The 4,475-nt window shown below is 40.6% G+C and overlaps 1 protein-coding gene across 2 annotated transcripts in view; it reads left to right on the plus strand.

The window, feature by feature from the left end:
- The window catches only part of rpgrip1l (RPGRIP1 like), a 27,886-nt gene extending 27,806 nt beyond the window's left edge, over positions 1 to 80 (plus strand). The window contains exon 26 of one of the 2 annotated variants that reach the window (XM_034535331.1): positions 1 to 80. This exon is cut by the window's left edge and continues 447 nt beyond it. The gene's annotated coding sequence lies outside the window, so the exon portion shown is untranslated. The other variant, XM_034535332.1, reaches the window with a different exon arrangement.
- Positions 81 to 4,475: the final 4,395 nt, after the last annotated feature.

Raw genomic sequence — 4,475 nt, forward strand, 5'->3', positions numbered from 1 at the left:
CCAAACGGATCTTAAAGAAGCCAAATGTAACGTGGCAGGTGTATATTTATATATTTAGATAAATATCTCTATATATACATATATATAAATATATATATATATATATATTTATATATATACAGATGTATATATATAAATATATTTATATATATATACATCTGTATATATATATATATGTGTACAAATGTATATATGTGTATATATATATATAAATGTGTGTATGTATATATATATATATATATATATATATATATATATATATATATATATGAGCTACGTCTGATGAAAACACTTGAAATGGAAATAATTTGATAATATGAACCAGAAAACTGTAAACGTTGTTAAACTGCAAAGCGGCTCTTCAACAGATCTATTTTTAAGTGTGTAAACTTTGTGTTTAATACGTGTATTCTCATGCAGGAGGTTTGGTGTGTACTGGATGTGACAAACGGCTTGAAGTTTGATATAGTTTTCTAATAAAGAATTCTTTTCTGTAAATCTGGGACCCAGATATGTTTTTATAAATGTTTCATGAGCATGAAGATTGATTTCACTCTGTTCACTAAAGACAAAGCTACAAGCAGCGTCTGATTAGCTTAGCTTAGCATTAACCAAAGAAGTCAACCTCATCTGACCTCAAGGACTTCCGACCAGTTGCCCTCACATCCCATGTGATGAAGGTGCTGGAGAGGCTGGTCTCAGCTCACTTTGGACCTCAGGTGAAATCCTCACTGGACCCTCTGCAGTTTGCTTACCAGCCTTGTGTGAGAGTGGACGACGCCTTCATCTACCTGCTGCAGCGAGCCCAGTCTAACGTGTCCACCGTCTCCTGGATCACCGACTACCTCACAGGCAGACCACAGTATGTCCTACTTCTCATGTTCTCATGTGTGTCCTGGTGTTCTCATGTGAGTCCTGGTGTTCTCATGTGAGCTTCATGTCTCTTACTCCGGTAACTGTCCATGCTGGATCTGTCCCCGTTGATTAAAGCACAATACGGCATTAGCACGTTAGCATTCAGCTAGCCAAACCTTCCTGCTGTACCGGTTTCTATAAAAGCTTCCAAACCTTCCTGGTGTACCGGTCTCTACAGAAGCTTCCAAACCTTCCTGGTGTACCGGTCTCTACAGAAGCTTCCAAACCTTCCTGGTGTACCGGTCTCTATAGAAGCTTCCAAACCTTCCAGGTGTACCAGTCTCTACACAAGCTTCTAAACCTTCCTGGTGTACCGGTCTCTACAGAAGCTTCCAAACCTTCCTGGTGTACCGGTCTCTACAGAAGCTTCTAAACCTTCCTGGTGTACCGGTCTCTACAGAAGCTTCCAAACCTTCCTGGTGTACCGGTCTCTACAAAAGCTTCCAAACCTTCCTGGTGTACCGGTCTCTACAGAAGCTTCCAAACCTTCCTGGTGTACCGGTCTCTAGCTTCCAAACCTTCCTGGTGTACCGGTCTCTACAGAAGGTTCCAAACCTTCCTGGTGTACCGGTCTCTACAGAAGCTTCCAAACCTTCCTGGTGTACCGATCTCTACAGAAGCTTCCAAACCTTCCTGGTGTACCGGTCTCTACAGAAGGTTCCAAACCTTCCTGGTGTACCGGTCTCTACAGAAGCTTCTAAACCTTCCTGGTGTACCAGTCTCTACAGAAGCTTCTAAACCTTCCTGGTGTACCGATCTCTACAGAAGCTTCCAAACCTTCCTGGTGTACCGGTCTCTACAGAAGCTTCCAAACCTTCCTGGTGTACCGGTCTCTACAAAAGCTTCCAAACCTTCCTGGTGTACCGGTCTCTACAGAAGCTTCTAAACCTTCCTGGTGTACCGGTCTCTACAGAAGCTTCCAAACCTTCCTGGTGTACCGGTCTCTACAGAAGCTTCCAAACATTCCTGGTGTACCGGTCTCTACAGAAGGTTCCAAACCTTCCTGGTGTACCGGTCTCTACAGAAGCTTCCAAACCTTCCTGGTGTACCGGTCTCTACAGAAGCTTCCAGACCTTCCTGGTGTACCGGTCTCTACAAAAGCTTCCAAACCTTCCTGGTGTACCGGTCTCTATAGAAGCTTCCAAACCTTCCTGGTGTACCGGTCTCTACAGAAGCTTCTAAACCTTCCTGGTGTACCGGTCTCTATAGAAGCTTCCAAACCTTCCTGGTGTACCGGTCTCTACAGAAGCTTCTAAACCTTCCTGGTGTACCGGTCTCTATAAAAGCTTCCAAACCTTCCTGGTGTACCAGTCTCTACAGAAGCTTCTAAACCTTCCTGGTGTACCGGTCTCTATAGAAGCTTGCTGTGCTGCTTCCCTTTGCCCTCTATTGGCCACCTTGAGCCACACAGAAATTTGGGGAAATAGTTAGCTTAGCTTAACAACTGAAAACAAGGTTTAAATAGCCATCTTAGCTTAGCATAAAGACTAGAAGCAAGGAGGAATGCTAGCTTAGCATAGCATAAAGACTGAAAACAAGGGTTGAATAGCTATCTTAGCTTAGCATAAAGACTAGAAACAAGGGGGGATGCTAGCTTAGCACATCAAGCTTAGCATACATACTAGAAACAAGTGGAAACTGCTAGATTAGCATAGCATAAAGACTTGAACTAAGGGTTAAATGGCTAGCTTAGCTTGGGATAATCACTGGAATCAAATGGGAACAGCTAGCTTAGCATGGCATAAATACAAAACAAGGGGAAACTGCAAGCTTAGGTTAGCATAACAACTGCAAACAAGGGTGAAATAGCTATCTTAGCTTAGCATAATGACTTGAAACATGATCGCTTAGCTTTATGAATCTTGACATAAACTCAGAGAGAAAGTTGAACTGTTGAAGCTTCAGATGAACTTTAAAGTTGTTTTTTAAGTCGTATCACAAACAGAAACCAATAACTTTTTTAATATTCGCGTGAGGACAGTTCACTTTTGGTATAGAATAATATTAATGTGATTTAAGTAGGAGCAGGTCTTATAAAGTATGAATTATCATACAGTAATTATCTTCTTTAAGATTTTCTCCACTATTTTATTCTACAGAGAATCATCATTATTGTTATTGAGCATTTTGTTTGTATTCAACCTAATTATTAGGTTCCTCGTGACCACTTCGTCGTAGAGGAACCTATTGTTTTTCGAAGAGTTATTATTATTCTTCTCTAGCAATGAAAGGGTTTTTGGGGGCTTTATCATATCCCAAAAACTGTACACTTGGACCTGCTTTACAAAAAAAGTCTCTGGTGACCATAAAATGCACCTAATCAGACTTTCCACCATTTTGAATTTCGTAAAAAACACGATTTTTCCTAAACACTAGCTTCGATACAAACAAAACTTTCAGTGGTTCATTATTGGTTCAATGTCATCTAAACCTATCAAAAGCTTGTTGACACCTCATTGCATTCAGAGGATATGGACCAATGAATATCTAAGGGGTGTGGCCTAATATATAGAGACACATAACTTCCAAATCACTTGGCCTATCTTCACCATTGCTAGCCTATGTCCACATAGCATCCCTAAACGTACCCTAATTTCTTCATAATATTCAAACATTAGGGGGCGCAGCAGTCAATCGCTCAATATCTGCATTTTTAGCTTTTTTTCATGTTTTGGTGAGTTGTAAAACAGCGAACTCCTCCTAAAGATTAAACCCGATTCCTTCCTAAGTCGGGCAGTGTGATCTTGACACCTTAGTAGTGAAAAGTTAAAAAAGGATTTAAAAAATATAAAACTATGTGAGTAGGGCGCAACTTTAAAGAAACGCCATTCGCCATGAAAATGGAAGTTGTTTTTACTTGGCCATACATTATGTAATCTGCTCTATATTTCTCATATGTCATGACACACTGACCCTGAAGACATCCATATGATAATTTAGCATTCCTGTCATAGCGCCACCTAGTGGCAACATTAAGTTACATGTTTTCTACTCTTATACCCTTCTCCTCACAGATTAATCAGATCCCTCTCAGAATGTGTCAGAATAGACTTCAGACCTTGATAATGCTTCACCGTGAAGGTCGTATGGACTCGTTGAAGGGCGGCGAGTTGGAGCATCGGAGAAGTTTGATCCTTAGCCGTGAACGAATGTAACTAAACTTAGTACATATTTAAAGTCAAATATGTAATTACTTGATATGATTTTACTGCTTCAGAATGGCAATATGACTCAATAGCGCCCCCTACAGACATATTAATTTAAGCAGCCTTAGTGCTACGCTTCACCTACATTAATGAAACTTGGTAGGCATATGTAACACATGTAAACTGAAAAGAAAGTCTCTTGGGACCATGCTCTAAACGGTACCGGAAGTCAGTTTGTGTGATTTCTCCTGTAATTCTTGTGTATTTCTTGCCACTACACGTTACTGGACATCTGATGAAGGGAATTGATCAGATCCCCTTCAAATGTATTATGTAGATGCATGTTGTCTCGGTCCATACGGTGGATGCAGCCAGTGGTGGACGGTCTGCAGTACAGTATAATTTTGCAGGAAA

The sequence above is a fragment of the Cyclopterus lumpus genome, chromosome 6, assembly GCF_009769545.1.
Source record: "Cyclopterus lumpus isolate fCycLum1 chromosome 6, fCycLum1.pri, whole genome shotgun sequence".
NCBI classification, from domain to species: domain Eukaryota; kingdom Metazoa; phylum Chordata; class Actinopteri; order Perciformes; family Cyclopteridae; genus Cyclopterus; species Cyclopterus lumpus.